The sequence below is a fragment of the Siphateles boraxobius genome, unplaced genomic scaffold (genome assembly GCF_051911475.1).
Source record: "Siphateles boraxobius isolate OS27281-9 unplaced genomic scaffold, OSU_SipBor_1 24, whole genome shotgun sequence".
Taxonomy (NCBI): domain Eukaryota; kingdom Metazoa; phylum Chordata; class Actinopteri; order Cypriniformes; family Leuciscidae; genus Siphateles; species Siphateles boraxobius.
Genome location: NW_027508855.1, coordinates 4313245 through 4330945, shown reverse-complemented (window position 1 = coordinate 4330945; position 17701 = coordinate 4313245).

The following is a 17701-nucleotide window of genomic DNA, read 5'->3' as shown; positions in this document are numbered from 1 at the left end:
TTACTCCAAACCTATATGACTTGCAAACATGACTCGCTGTGTCTATTTTTAGGGACTAGTGTTGCTTTGTACCCCACTGACTTTCTAAGGACAAAAATATATATGTATATCATTATTTAAAGTATCTTCTTCAGTTTTCCTTAACACTGGGTTTGGAACTACATAAGGTGGAGAAAACTTAATATAGTGTTTTATTTCAAACAATGCCTCCGAATCTTTGAATTGTTATGTTTAGAAAAACATCACTTGTCACTTGTTCAGTATATTTATAATACATCGTGATTCATACCTATAAATGAGATGTAATGAATTCATTACATTTCTGATATTGCAGGTTAGGACATATAGCAAGTATATCTCTACTTAATAACGGCCACATCTGCCACAAATGTACTAGATAATAAGTAACAAATTGTTCCCTTTTTATATTTTATACCTGGGAGTTATTTAATGATACACGAAGTGCATGTATACAGTAAGTTTCATGCATTTGTCTTGAACATGCCGTTTTGTTATATCGACATGGTTCTGGAATTTTTTATCTTTCTATGTTTGTGGAATAGGTAATGTTGGTAATATTGTTCAGAGATTCAGTCTGTATTACAACGCTGACTTCTGTTCAATAATGGCAAGCCGAGGCAATTTCCTTTTTTTTTTCTTTAAGCTCCAACACTTCCACTATGTATTCATATGCACAGACAGGAACTTTGACAAATCTGAGCCAAGAATCAAATCCCTTTCCTGCTCCCCTCACCAAGTATTAACATATTAAAAACAACATATATTTAAATAATTTTATTTTAGAGTATTTTATCAAGGAGAACAGGTTCTTTGTTTTCTTGAGTTATGCTATAATCCCGTCTTCAAGTAAAAAAAAAAAAATGTACAGACGGGTTATATAACATTGTTCACCTCTAAAGTATGTTTGGTCTCCCTTGCTGAATAAAGCAGATCAGTATCATTGAATCTCATTTTTCAAAGACTGCATTTCTCTACGAATCATTGGATACATGGTCTCTAATACACATGCCCGCTAAACCCATCCCTTATAGATATGCAGTAGTTGGCGAAAGGTCACACCATTGTCACCATAAACTTGACAACTGAAAGTTAATATATAGCCACCTCCTGTGGCCTCTAGAAGTTCACATGCCAAATTTAAAGCCCTGCATGTTAGAAACAAAGAAAAACTGCTGGCCAAATGGGGGTGGTGGGGGGGATCTACCACATATTTCTCATTGATATGTTTATGGTGCATGATATCATCCGTTAAACTGCAGGTTTAAGCAGTCTGAGTTGTTTAGTCACATGCGCAAACATCTTTTCTGTATTATAATGACTGTCATTCATCTGATCTGCTCTGATAGTTAGAGACACAACTTGTAAAACACCAACAAAATGCAATATATAGAGGGAAACTGTTATATGGTTTTGCTTTTAATTTATTGACTGAATAGAATGTACAAGTTAAGTTTCCAGCTGAGTTTCCCTTTTTTAAATAAAAAAAGACATGCTTTCTTGCCTTATATATAGAAAGAAAAATATCAGTAATGAGCAGGTTTTGACCAGTAAATAACTTCTCAAATGTTCCATTCTATATCCCAAGGTAGTACAACACAAAGCAAATGTTTGTAATGTGTGGTTCATTTTTCCTACTGTATATAATATAATGTTAAAATCTACTTCCTGTTTGCATAATTTAATTTTCTACCCCTCCAGGCAAATTGTTAATGAAAATTTATTGAGAAAATACCACCTGGTTTTCTGAGGAAAATTCTTATGTATTTCCAAAGCAATCACAGAGAGACATATCACCTACCATAGTTACCATGACAACATATTACTTTTGTTTTTTTATTATTCGGGGGCAACCAGTTCAACTCTAGATATACAAACCATGACAGATCTACTCCACCATAACAACATCATCTTTTTTCATGAACATACAGTATCTTTCAATGCTGAAATAGTTCGATATTTTGTTTCATGGAAGATTTTGCTGTACAAAAAGGGGTTTAATGTGTAGCACAGAGATTAAAGATACACATGGACACGCTGAGCTCAAAAAGTGCTATTAGCTGTAATTGGAGATGCACATTTGCTGGAGGCCATGGCCTTTGTTGTGCATTCGGAGAGCTACGAAATTACAATTGGTCCAAACAGCCTTTCACTTCATCTATCATTCTATAAGCAAAGTCATAACAATGCACCCAGGTAAGTCTGAATCCTTAAGTTGATGGATCTCTGAGTAATCACATAAACCCACAGAAATGTTCACCACAGCGTTTCATAGCAACAAGCTGACACAGAGCAAACTCTCTGTCCTTAAAACAACAAGCCCTTAAAACTCCAGTAGTTTAATGCCTAACTTCAAAGCTGAGGTTTGGTTAGTGAAGATGGAGACATAGTGGTGTCCAGAAACCATAAGACATACAGTTGTTTAATGATTGAGCTTTCATCATCCTGCCACACTGCCATATTCCCACGGAGCTCCACAACCTACGGTAGGAGGAAACACTAGAGAGATGTAAGTGCCTGAAGACGCTTCACTCAAAAAACGCATCAAATGAGTCTGAGCTATTCAAACATGGGTTAAATCAGCAGTTCTCATTGACTGACTGCCAGCTCAAACATTGAATTATATGCAGCGATCGGTGAGTGCAGGTGATGCATAAAACAACATAACTATCTTTCATAAAGAACTGTATAAATATACCAGGGTTGTGCAAAATTTAGAATTGAAGAATTTACTCCCTTTCATTCCACAGGAAGTGGAATTTGAATTGAAATGAGAGGAAAATGAATTTACTGAATAGCGTGGACCTCTGCTCGCCTACTTTTGCAGCAGCCTTGGTTTCGGGATTTTTTGTTTCCCCATTCATTTTTCCACTAGAGATTAGAAAAACAAAAACTTAATTTAAGCGTTATAAGCCATTAACCAAACCAACATGCAATTAGATGAATCAGAACATTACAAACTTGAAGCATAAAAGTATTTAGAGAACTTGAAGAAAAAAAAAGTATCAAAGATTTCTGACTTCACTACTTTAATGAGGGAAAGAACTACAGTCCCATGAAGCATTATGAATGACAAAGAAACGATTGATTTAATTTTTTTATTTTAAATGTATTATTATTTTTATTTTTATATTTTATATATATATATATATATATATATATATATATATATATATATATATATTTATATATACATACAGTATGTATATATATATATATATATATATATATATATATATATATATATATATATATATATATATAGAAACAATGTATTTTATGTAAAACATGCAAATATTCAAGTAGTTTGAGAGTGTAGGAAAACTGGCTCTATGTTATTCATAGCGCTTTATGGACTTAACAACCTCGTAGCTCACAATAGGTCTGTTTAAAATTGTTTATAAGTTACTGTTCAAAATAAATTCCCATATGGAGAAAATTAATCTATGCCTATAAATCTACAAAATAAGGGAACACTTTTTTCAAAACTTTCAAACAAGTAATGTTTTGAATTCTATTTTAAAAATGTGTTATATGAGTATTAGTTGCATATGAATTAAGTTCAATTAATTTAATTCTACTTACATTCAAATTTGAATTGCAATTTTCCATCCTGTTGGTAATTTACACTGGCAAATGAACTGACTTATATAAGATGCATACTCGTTATATTTAACTCCAGTTGTGAAATGAACATGGAAACTCACAAAACCTCACCATTTGTACTTGGCTCACTCATGTCTTACAAGCAGAGCAAAAAACAGAGCCAAGATCCACTTTTCTTAAAGCCAGTGAAACCATCTAACATCTGTAGATTATTCGTTCTCAATGAGACAGCAAGTTCGAGGAAGTGAACATCTCTGAGGGGCATTAAAACGGGAATCAAGAATGAGAAAGAAGGCTCAGACACTGAGAAAAAGGAGACTAGAGAGGAAAAGATTCCATGATAAAGTGAAAAGATGTACATGTTAGAGAGTGTGACTGACATTAGAGAGCACCTCGGCAGCTCGGCTCTCGCCTTGGCTGTCATCAGCCGTCCCCTCAGACGGGTCTTAGACCTCAACACCACTCGGATCCTAAATGACTCTCCCTCTCTCCTCCGGTTCCCATCATTTCACTTTCCGCCTGTCAGTCAGCACGTGTTCCCGGCTGTCGTTTAAAATAAGGTCTAGGATGACGCAGAGGAAAAGTTCAATCAGAACATCCTTATAGGAGATTAACAGAGGTGAGTAACTTAAAGTTGAACTATTTTCCTTACAACCCTGTAGCAATGTCTGGGCTTTTTTCCCCCATAAAGAACACAGCAAGCTGAGTTGTATAATGGAACTCTGTATTCACTGCTGATTTTAACCCCCCACCCAGCCCATCTAATGACTGGTGCATCCATTTATCTCAATATTCACTCCGTGGCATAAAGGAAGACTGAAGGGGCTAGGCTTACAGGGTTCATTCATGTGTGACTGACGTGCACAGCAGACCCCGATTCCATTGTGGGCCGGGATGCAGACGCCTGCAAAGTCCATTAGAGAAAGGGGTGAGCATTGAAATGCTGGGAGAGTATCTCAGAAGGATGAATGGACATGGTGGCCCTCTTGTTTTTGTTTCCGTAACTTCAACTGTGTGTGCTACTAGGCAGTGTTTAAGACAAAGAACACACTGTTTCAGTCTCAAGGTGCAAAAGAGAGGAAGAAGAAGACACAGCAGCACGTACACATTCTTCTGCGACTGCTGAAAGAGTCTTATTACTTCTAGCTCAATCCCGGAAAACTAGCACATATTAGTACGTAATCATACAGGTAAGTACAGAGTAATGGTAATATTTAATATGCAGAAGCATCATGAGCATGCAAACTGATAAGGAGATTTTTGAGCGAAGAAAATGGCGAGGGGAGTGTATTGATATGTATTTGATACTGATATGTATATACAATACATGTATATGTATTTTATATGTAAAACATTTCATTATGAAGAAGCATAATAACAAATCGCAAAGAAAAAAAAACATTCAAAACAAAATATATAAAAATAATGATTATGGCCATTCAAAATAAGGAAAGCATGAAAAATATATTTATAATATAGGCTATTTAATATGTAATGCATACAAGCACACACAAATTCATTCATGTGGCAATTTTGTTGCACTCAAAATTAAACTTTTTTATAACATTTACATCACATCTCTCCAAGGCCAAGGAGTGAGCCAGGTCTACCTCTATTGCACCCTATATATATATATATATATATATATATATATATAAATATGGTGCATGATGGTGCACATTCTAGTGCAAATACATTTGACAGATTATCAGCAACCACCATGATAAATAAATCCCATCATGCGGGATTAAACTGAACATCTATACTGGTCTGCATGACCTCCCATCGGTTAGCACTGCAAAATCACAACCCTTTACAAAACATCAATGAGACATCTGTATCCAACCAGAAAAGGTAAGACATAGATATACATAGTGCCGCATTTCACAGTCAGTCTCACGTATAAAGGGTTTCAGCCCTGGCTCAATGCTCTGACCGTGCCCTAAGAGAATTAGAACATCGTCTACATGATAGACTCTGGGATGTCTATATGGGCTCATCCAGTCCCAGCATGACATACAATACGGATCAGATAGAGATCGCTCAATGTCTTTTTGTGTGCAATAAATTCATTCCTGCACTCAATCTCCCCCTCACAAAAACAATCATCTGCATTGTGAAAGCAACTATACTAGTAAAAGCTCCGCAATTAATCATTAAATATTACCAACCACCGTTACCCACTATCACTGTCTCTGTCTCTACCCACTGTCCCCCTCTCACCACAGCCCTGTTTGAGACAATTTTATCACGATCCCTCCTCTTGAGACTGGCATATGGTAGCACCATACTGACCGTCTGTGATGTGCCCTGCTATTGACACACATAGTTATTATTGCCTCCTGGGAGCTCTTAAAGCAGTGGCAGTAAACACATCTCCATGCTCTATTAATCTGCTGGTATGATTGCTTGTGTTTGTGCAAAAACCAGAATGCACACGAAGGCCATACTCGCATGCGACTATAGCAATGTGCAGATTTACATTAATAGATGATTAGGGGAGCACAAACTATTCTTTTCTGCATTTTTAGGGTTATTTTAATGATATACTGTTTTGTATCCACTCCAGTTGTTGTTCTATCCTCCTACAAGAAAGCCATTGTTTATATATTTTGCTAATTTCCATTTGACATGTAGACCTTGAGAAATGAAAAAAAAAATTTCATGTTGGCGAATAGAAAACACTCTTCCATTTATCCTCATCCAAAGGATTAAAGCGCAGAAGAAACACTTTAAGCCTGTGTGTGAACCTGCATATATATACAAGATGCCCCCTGTTATAGAACAAAATGTCAAATATAAACGTGACCCTGCACCACAAAACCAGTCACATGGGTCAATTTTCTGAAATTGAGACTTATACATCATCTGAAAGCTGAATAAATAAGCTTTGCATTGATGTTAAAATAGGAAAATATTTGGCCAAGATACAATTATTTGAAAATCTGAAATCTGAGGGTGCAGAAAAATCAAAACATTAAGAAAATCGGCTTTAAAATTGTCCATTTATGTTCGCGATTATGCTGCATTCACTCACAAAAATAAATGTTTTATATAATTACTGGAGGAAATTTACTAAATATCTTCACGGTGTCACGGGTCTGTCAAGGAGGACTCAAATGCAGAACGAGTGTTAACAGGTTTATGGACAAACAGTAGACAAGATGTGGTGGGAAAGGTGAACAGTCCAGACAATAGGCAGGGCTGAGACACAATGACAGCCGTTGTAACTAGCCGAGGAGCAGTTGTAACTAGCACAAGATGACTGTAGGCTGGGGAGTAGTAATGGCAGAGCAGAATGAGAACTGAGAATACTGGCAATAGCCAGACAGTAACTTCAAATACAACAGCAGGGCACACAGGGATCTCAGGCCCAGCACCAGGCTTGCTCCAAAGCAAAGAGTGTAAGCAGCCAGGGACGCTCTGCTAGCAGGACAGGACCGGAACTAGAGACACAGGAGAAAAGACAAACAGGACCGATGGCAGACCTAAAGCCCTAAAAAACTTCTACACATACAACACTATAGACTTTAGTAATAAGAAACAAACTATGTAACACAGTAGTGCACAACATCTAACAAACTGGCAACGCATGAGGGAAAGAGCACACATATAAAGGGAGCTAAGAACAAGAGGAACAGGTGACAACACTCGGACAAGGAACAAGTGAACACACTCAGGTAAACGAGGACTCAAACTAGAGAGCAGAGAACATGAGAAACAGGTGAAAACACTCGGACAAGGAACAGGTGACAACACTCAGACAAACGAGGACTCAACTAGACAAGAGGGTGTGGTACAGGGAAACAAGGAGGCAGGAACAAAGGAGCACATGGCCAACACAAACAAAACCATACGTTGAAGCACAACACAAACATAGAGGCATGAAACAAAGACAACACAGTCAAAGCAGGGCAGAACCCTGACACACGGAACATGATCTTTACTTAATATCCTAATGATTTTTGGCGTCGAAATAAAAATCTATAATTTTGACCCATACAATTTATTGTTGGCTATTGCCACGAATGCCCGTGGTACCTGTGACTGCTTTTGTGATCCAGGGTCACAAATGTCAAAAAATTGCTAATAATAAAAAATGTTTATCAAGCACCAAACCAGTGTGTTATAAATCAGCATTTGACACTGAAGCCTGGAATAATAGCTGCTGAAAATTCAGCTTTACCACCACTGGAATACATTTTAAAATGTAATAAAACAGAAACAGTTATAGGATAGGATATTGCACAATATTACTGTTTTATCGTATTTTTGATCAAATGCAGCCTTTGTGAGCATAAGAGACTTCTTTCAAAAACACTATGGGTGATTAAATGTGTTCCAACATACTCATTGAAGTGTTGTCTAATTAAGATGCACACATGAACACACACAAGTGCTACTTTTCACTAAGATATTCTTAGAAGCAATTTCCTCTGAAGTTTGACCAGAAGGTTTTTCTGTCAGATACCATAGTACATATCTTAAAGCACATAAGTAGATTTGACACTTCTTGTCATTTCAATTCATTAACACCTCATCCATATACAAATTTTAAACTGTCATATGGCTTCTGCAGAAACTTATTTTTAACTTCAGAGCGAAAAAGCCATATTATTAGACAAAAGAGTTGGTTTAATATTATCAATCTATCTTACTGAATATATTTGATGTAGTTGAGGAGCATGATCATATGAGCATATGTTGACACTCTCCTGACCCTGGACGCACCACCTTTTCTAAGACTTCCATGTCTAATCTCTGTGGAGAATAGGCTATTTGTCCAGGCCATTACCCAGACCATCTGTAATACTAAGCTACCTCATCCCGTAGGCATGAGTCACCACATTCTCATTTTCTTTCTTTCTGGATTTCTTTCAATAGGCCTAAACACTTTAGTGATTGATTTGCTGCCGTTTGCAATCTTCATGTCTGGTCAGGTCTTACCATCAGATGAAGGATAACTTTTCAGGAGACACTTAGAAAATGACCTCACTGTTTCAGTCTTCTAGAGGAAAGCTGAGGAGGTTGTGCTCTTTTTGTCATTGGGAAAAGAGTAAGAATCCAAGCCATGCTAAATCTTATTCGTCCTCTAGGGCAGACAGGCTTCTCTGATTACTACCGGACCAGGCCAGTGTCTGGCCATTTTGCACAGTTGAATGGTGTAAATGTTGAATGGTGAAGGAAAGCCTTGGATGAGGCAAAACAGACACTAAACACTAAAGCCACAGAGCCAAGAACATGCCCGAACAGCTGCAGCACATCTCCGGACCACAGCTTTTGGTCCTTGATACATGTTTTTCCCTCATTAAATAAATACATAATTAAATTAATAATACTTTTGAAAAAAAAATATGTATAATCACACAAGTCATACATATTGCCTAATAAAAGCTGTTTTATTGTATATGGACAATGGCTGCCTCATGCTGGCAGCCATTTTAAGATCACATGACCAGTCAAATACTACTATCTTGATACACTCTCAGACAAAATTATACAAAAGGGGGGATGATACCCCTTGATACTGGGATGATACCCCTCAAAAGTTTCTAAAATGTAAACTTTTGGTACCAATATGAGGTACTAATATGCAATCTTTAGGTACAAATGTGTAACTTTTGAATGTGTACCACCCCAGTGGCAGTAAAAATAATCATTGTTGATTGCAAATTGCACATTTCTACAAAGAAATTGCAAGTTCCTTTGCATAATATGCTGCAAAGTGTCAGCATAAATCCATATACTGTAAACCAAAGCATAATAAACACAAAAAAAAAACATCTCATTTGGGAATTATATTATGTTTGATATTTCATGACACTTTCAAAGTGAAATCTATAGTGAGTGGCACTAGAGTGATCACATTCAGTGTGATCCAAAACAGATTAACATGAATCTGGCAATGCTTTATTATATTGGTTGTTGTAGTATTGCACCAGTTGGGAACATTTTTGGTATGTGGCGTTTTGGTATAGGTTTATGCTATATTGCATTAAGAAAATAATATACCACTTACCAATAACCCCAGCCTAAACCAACCGATAGAGTTAGCAAAAGCAAACATGAGATTTAAAATGTATTGGTTTACAAAGTAAACCATGCTCTATGGTAAAAGTGTTTTGCCGTATTGTGCAAAGGAACGATGGAAAAATAAATCTTTATTAAACCATAATCTGCTACGTAATCATATTTTGTGTGAAAAGGAACAAAAGTTTTTGTTTTACTGCCACCAGTGTTCATTTCAGCTGGACAATGCAGTGAATTGTATGGTTATGTATAAGTTTTTTCAAGTTTTAATACAATTTAAGGAAGAAGCACATATTTCCAATGAGCCTAAGTTGAAAAAAAAATACAGAGTGCTAATGTAATGGAACACTATTCTGTCACAGCTTGAGCTTAAAGTTACAGTATCACATGATCATTTGGACTATCTTGCAAGTATCAGGAGTTCACCTGTTTCCCATGGACAGTTCTCATCTTCAGCAGAAGTTTCTTCTGTCTTGTTTGTGAAGTGACAGAATGGTCATCTGCAACTCAAGAGCGTCTGAGAGAGTATGATGTCAGAATGCTTAACCACGGTCCCATGGATCTGGAGCGCCGAGTGTCGTTGAGCATCGATGAGCCTGTTTTTAGCAACACAGCAGACTAAATAATGCAACTGGTTGTTGTGAAGAATGAAAATGAGCTGGCACTGATGCTCTTCATCTGGCACTGGATCCTATGGCAGAATGTTTCGCTCTCTCAGAGAGAAGAAAAGGTCTTCAAGAGACCCTTGCGCTGTAAATAACACTCAATCACTCAAAAACACAATTTCTTCACATTTTAGTGAAAGAAAAACAGAGCTTGGAGGAGTTGGATGCATTACCTGTCTATTTTGATGGCTAATCTTCCTCTCGTCAAAGCAAACGGCCACAGCAAAAAGTGCAGTGGAAGGTGTTTTTTCCCTCATCCTTTGGTCATTAATTGGGTGCCAAGTGCACTTGACTGTGGAAAGATGAAGCTCTCTCTCCATGGACACTGTGTTCAATTCGGGGGAGCTGAGGCCAAATGAGTTTTGTTTGTGCCAGAGCCCAATGGGGAGCAGTAGGACAGCTGGGTAGGGTGTATTCTGTGTGTTTTCAGTTGCTGTAGTTGGCCGTTATGTGTCACGCAAGCTCAGCTCACAACCCTTTTTAGACCCATTTCAGGAGCCAAGATTGGCATGTCATCAAAGAACGGACATTTCATTGTGGAAGTTTAGTCTCATACAGTATCTTACAAGGAAGCCAAGAGTGTTGTTCATAGAGACCGAAACAAAACAAAACAAACAGCCTGAGAATGGTCAATATATTTGAGAAGCGCAAAAGGTTTTCATATATTTGTTTTTAAGGAGGGATTATTTACATATCAAGCAAACTTGAGTTTAACTTGAGAGCATAACCTCTCTGATTCTTTTTGTAAACTATGCCTTCTATGGACTGCTGTCTATAGACCTGACAAGTGCTGACTTAGCGGTGCAACACTTAAACTCAAGCATATTTGCTTATTTTTACAAAGAATCCTCTGTCTAAACAGGCTTCAGTCACTTTACGGCTTTTAAGGGCAATTATATTCTTGATCCTGGCAACTAGAACCATCCCATTAGGGTCAGTTTACAGAAAGAAGCCTTTGGCAGTCAGGGAAGAGGTCTGGACAGTTATAAACAGGAGTCATGGAGCCAAAACATTAATTTAACACAATACAACAGACTATCTTTTAAGTCAAAGGATGCTATTAAGGCTGCTCAAAAGCTCCAGTGATGTTCAAACAATTGAATATAACTCTAAACACTGAATATTGTGGTTTGTAAAACTTTCAAAAGGTGTCTTCTGTCTTAACAATTCGGTTACAAAACTACATGGTCTGCATCACCAATCTTGCCTTTTCTGGTTCAGCAAAACCTATCATTACAGTTCTTCACTCAATGATTTCAACTAAAACTTTTGTTTAATGCATCACTTGACAAAGAAGTATAAAGGTAGTAATTTCTCATACAGCAAATCTGTACCTTATAAGCAGGATATGGGGAAAGCATGGGGGCGATGAAAGTTGCAATATCCATAATTAGCAAGTTAGAATATCATCTATAATTAATTTTAAAGCCTGTTACTCTGGCTTATATAAATGTGTGGTAATTTGGGTGATTTGATATACATTGTTCATAGTCAACAGTAGATGTCAAGTTCCAAAAAGAGGAAAAACCCTTTTTAAAAGTGTCAGATAGCTTTGTGTCAACAAAAGACCAAATTTTGTTTGTGAGTCTTATGGACTGCTTTTAATCATGTTTTTTTTGTTCCTTTTTAGAGCAGATGTGGAAACTATAAATTGTGACCCTCGATCACAAAACCAGTCACAAGTCGTACGGGTTTATTTGTGGCAATAGCCGACAATACATTGTATGGGTCAAAATGATTGATTTTTCTTTTATGCCAAAAATCATTAGAATATTAAGTAACGATCATGTTTCATGAAGACATTTTTTTCAATGTTTAGATTTTTTGCACCCTCAGATTCCAGATTTTCAAATTGTTGTATCTCGACCAAATATTGTCATATCATAACAAACCATACATCAATGGAAAGCCTTCAGATGATGTATACATCTCAATTTCACAAAATTGACCCATTTTGTGGTCCTGGGTCACAAATGTCCTTGCTATGTAGATTTGGAACAACATGAGTGTAAATAAATAATGACAGTTTGTTTATTTATTTGTGGACTGGCCCTTTCATTTTCCTCACAGTGCTTGAGGTTTATTGTGAATGCAGAAATGTAGACTAATTATCTTTCATTTAAAATACAATAAACCTAATGCTCAACATGCTCAGAGAAATGATAAAAGAAGAAGAAAAGCCATTAGCACAATGGTAGGGCAATGTAGGGCAAACAGCCTGTAAACATGATAGCATAATGATACCCACTACTCTCCTGGCATGAGTTCCTCTCCCTGTCTACGGAGTGTAACCTGTATTCTTGCCAAGGTAATTCAGGAGCAATTCTGCAATCAAATACCTCGGAAAGCCGCTCTTGGCAAGCCACTATCCGCAGTGCCTCTGTCTCTCACAGCACATTGTTTTACTTGTTATCTTTGGACAGCCATGATGCTCATGGGTTTCCTTGGTGAATTTTAGCCACCAGCTCATCTCATATATTCTAGTCAAGCTCAGTAAATACAAACAGGAGAACAAAATCTCCATCATACCTGGTAGCACACAGACTGGAAGCTGGTTAGCCTTTAAATCACACTCTCTTTTCTTTGAACACTCATCATTAACATTTGTCCATGGTTCTCGTATAAAAGTTTACTTTTCAGAGGCGGTACGAGGACACACTCGATCACAGTTTGTGACACCTCAGAGGCTTATTCAATATTTGCCTTCCCTATATATCACAACTAAATTAATTTATATATGCAATGTTTAGCCTTTCGTTTCTATTGGTAACTGAAATGGTTGCACTCTTACAAATAGGAAAGTATATCTTGTTGAGAGTTTGTTATTTCTGAAACAAGCACTAACTTATTCTTTACCAATGTATAAAACATAATCCATACAAATCATGCCAATATGATTTAACTTATCAAGGTTCAAAGATTCTAATGTCTTTTTGATTAGGGGAAACCAGGTGTGTTGTAACACCATGCATTTAGCCAGAAGGAAATGAGCTACAGGAATGAAATCGCTGTCATACATTACCATGTCTATATTCAAAAATAAAACGAATTCACAAGAGAAAAAAAAAACAAATACAAAAATTTGATTGAGGTTAATCAGTAAAATGTCAAGTCTGGCTCATAATTTGATTTGCGATCAGGTTAATGAATGTTTAATGAGAGAACTGGTATCATTTGAATCATTTTGTTTGATTTAATTTTTACACACAAGCTTTTCATCTGCATAAATGATATAAAAATGTTCTATACATTTAACATTTCGAGTTAAATGTATACAATTATTATTATATTTTACCATAAATTCATGCATGCTATTTAAATCCCAATATGTTTTATATTCGTATATTAGTGGGATAGCAGGTTGAAACAACTTTTTATACTTGACTCTTGAGTTTAGCAAGAAATTGAGATTCCTAATCTACATTTGTAGCAGATACATATTAGAATGTTAAAGTTTGAAATACATGATGCATTAAAAAACACATTAACATAGATTTTATTACACCATTCCTGATCTCCCATACTTACATTTAACTTGGATTAAAATGCACAGAGATCAATAAGCCATCTCTTAACATTCAGAAATTAGAATAAAATATTCATTTGAAATTAAAATCAGCCATTTAATCCAGTCATTCACAAAAATGTAAAAAGGCTAAATCGCAAACTAAAATTACTATAAAGGGTTAGTTCACCCAAAAATGTAAAATCTGTCATTTATTACTCGCCTTAATGTCGTTCCAAACCTGTAAGACATTCGTTCATCTTACACAAATTAAGCTTTCTGTCCCTCCACTGACAGTCTACGCAACTACCACTTTCAAGTCCCAGAAAGGTAGTAAAGACATAATTATAGTAATCCATTTTATGAAGTGACACAAGTGCTTTTATTGCGAAAAAACAAAACATTGTACCACTCTACACAAAATATTAATCTCCAATGTGAGTTCCCGCAACGACATCTGTTCTCGCGTCAACACAACACGTATGCATCGTGGTGCTCTCGTGAACACACATTGAAGATGAATATTTTGTAAATAAAGTGGTACACTGTTTTTTTTTCTCGCAAAAAAGCACTCGTGTCACTTTATTTGTAAATGGCCTTTACTACCTTTGTGGGGCTTGAAAGTGGTAGCTGCGTAGGCTGTCAATGGAGGACAGAAAGCTCTAAGATTTCATTAAAAATAACGCTAACACTTTAGATTACAGCCCGGAAAGTACTGCGTAATTAAAGCGTATTTTAAAGTGTATCTTTCGTTAACTTTTAAAGTACTTGCATGTAAGTATAAGGGAACAATATGTAATAGTTTGGAGAATAAAGGGGGAACAACCAGGTGAAATAAAAAATTATTTATACTGTTTTATATAAGTTTTATAGATCTAAGGGGTACTTATTCGACTATTATGATACAACAATCTTACATTTAGGAGCAATTTAGCAAGAACATGCACATTTTTGTAATAATGGTGTAGCAATACATACTGTATAGGCTTTTAAAAAATTACAGGGTACATATCTATGCATTTATACAGTAATCTTTTTAACAAAAGTGCACTGAAAACTAAAATTATTGCAACTTTTGCTTAAATATCGGGGAAAGACACTCTTGTTTCATGTATTGGTGCTTGTTACTCTCTTGTTTTATGTAGTTACAGGGTAAGTGTGACATTGCGGGCCGTAAATGAAAGTGGCAAAAAGTGTCTTTTCGCCTGCTTGTTCCTTCTTTTTTTTTTTTTTTCGCTGCTTCTTTTTATTTCTTTCCACTGATAATTCTTAAGAAGAAATCACGTCTCTTGCTATTCTGTATTATAAAGGAAATGCAGAACACCCAGAAATACGTCCTCAAAATGTACTCATCTTTTACTCTCATGGCATCCAAGATGTATGATTTCGAAAATGCATGTATTCGACTTTCCTTCTTAAGATTAACACAAATGAAGGTTTTTAACTCTGGGAATACATATAATGCAAGCTCATGTGTTCCTAAAAGTTGGAGCATCAAACAGCACATACTGCAATAACTGTAGTAATCCATACGACCCCAATGGATGGATCAATGTCTTCTGAAGTGAAATGATAGGTGGGTTATTTTATTATAAGGTGTCTTTGTTACACTGTAATTATACATTTAAGTATAAAGTAATATTGAGTAACTACATGTACTTACAATAGTGTTAGGATTAGGTTTGGCTTGGTTTAGGGTTAGTTGCATGTTATTATGCATAATTTATAGTTATTACTATAGTAACTACATGTAACATATGTAACAATGACACTGTAAAATAAAGTGTTACCGATAGGTGTTTGTAAGAAAAATTACAATATTTAATTTTTTTAAACTGTAGACTATCGCTTCAGACCAACTGTAATAAGTTGTTTTTCAAATAAAGAATTCCAAGTCAGTGATATTAGATTGTGTATCTATTTTTATTGTACTTACCATGTAACTACATGGAACAAGAGGGTAACAAGAAACACTTTAATTTACGGCCCGTAATGTCACACTTACCCTGTAACTACATTGAAAAAAAACGGTAACAAGCATCACTTACCTTGTAATTACATGTAACAGGAGTATATTTCCCAGTATTTAAAAAAAAATAGTTTTAGCTTTACTTGCCTTAAAACATGTAAGCCCAAACTTAAGCCCCCCCCCCCCCAAAAAACCTGTATAAATGCATAGATATGTACCCTGTAATTTTTAAATAGCCTATAGAGTACGCATTGGTACACCATTATTTCAAAAATTTACCTAAATTGCTCCCAAATGTTGTATCACAATAGTAGAATAATTACCCCTTAAATCTATCATACTTAAAGTATAAATAATTTTTTAATTCTCCTGGTTGCTACCCCTTTATTCCCCAAACTTTACATATTGTTCCCTTATACTTACATGCAGGTATGTTATACTGTAGGTACACTATAATTACCGAAAGTTACGCTGTAAATTTGTCTTAATTACGCAGTAATTTTCGGGCTAAAATCTAAAGCGTTACCAAAATATCTTCATTTGTGTTATGAAGATAAACGAAAGTCTTATGGGTTTGGAACGACATGAGGGTGAGTAATTAATGTCATAAGTTTCATTTTTGAGTGAACCAACCCTTTAAGGTTGCAGTGACTCATAATGATTAAGCATGCGGCTCTGAATTTAGAATATAGCTTGTGAACTTCACATTTGAATGGAAAGCTACAAGCCTTTCCACTCCTGGACCAGAACATCACCACATCCTTCATGATGTCATACACAAATCAGCAACGTGAGCACAATGAATTATGCTGAACTTCAAAGTAGGTGTGTTCTGGTTTGTGGTTGTAAGTATCTCCAACACAGCTGCCTTTAAGCCTAATGAAATATATCAAACCGTACCCTGGAAGCTTTGAGTGACTCTGTCTCCAGCAGATCTGAAATCAATCCAACAAAATGGAAGCCACAAAATAATTTCCACTTGTTGATTTATTAGAATAGTTTAAACCACGTATCCATAGAATCACACAGCAACACTCTATCCATAACACAAACTCTGTAGTGTAAAGGCAACTTTGAGCATGATTCAACAAGTAGGAAACACCACTAATACAGGGGTTGATAATCACAACCAGTCCATCTTTGCGTGCAAAGTCCTTGAAGATTTTGAGCTGTCTAAAAAGCTTCATGTCCCTCCTCACCCTTTAATCCCACGTCCAGACAGACTGATTCTAGCTCAGAAAAAGGCACAGCCTTTCCTCATCCTCGCACTGCAGCACTATGGGATCTGAGTCCACTATAATGGATAAAGTGTGCAGTGAGATTATCTAACCAATGAAAACCAGCACCTGTAAATGTCCATGTGACATGTACAGAATCAAGCAGTGCCTTTCATGATGAGCACAACATTTTTAATGTAAAACGAAATAGTTTGTATGTGAGACTATTTCTTAGAACAGTATTATTGTTGTTAACAAAAATAAATAAATAAATAAATATATAAATAAAAATAACTGAGAAAAATTAAACTAAATTATATTTTAATGACTGCAAACCTAAATTAAAATATATTTCGATACATGGTAAAAAAAACTAAGAATGATTACAGCCTGCCTGCATTAAACAAAATGCTACTATATAGATACAATTGTGAAATTTTAAAATCATACCAGTTAGCACATTAACTAAAAAAAAAAAGAACTGAAAAAACTAAAACCAACAATGATAACACAAACAAAAACTAAACTAAAATGAAATAACAAATTGAAAGTTAATAAGAATAAAAACTAAAATAATAACCCTGTCTTTTAATTCTTAAATATTTCAAATACATTATATGCCTCTAAATACTAAAACATTGATTACTTATAGTTTTTAAAACAAAATCCAACTAAACCTACAGTACACCAT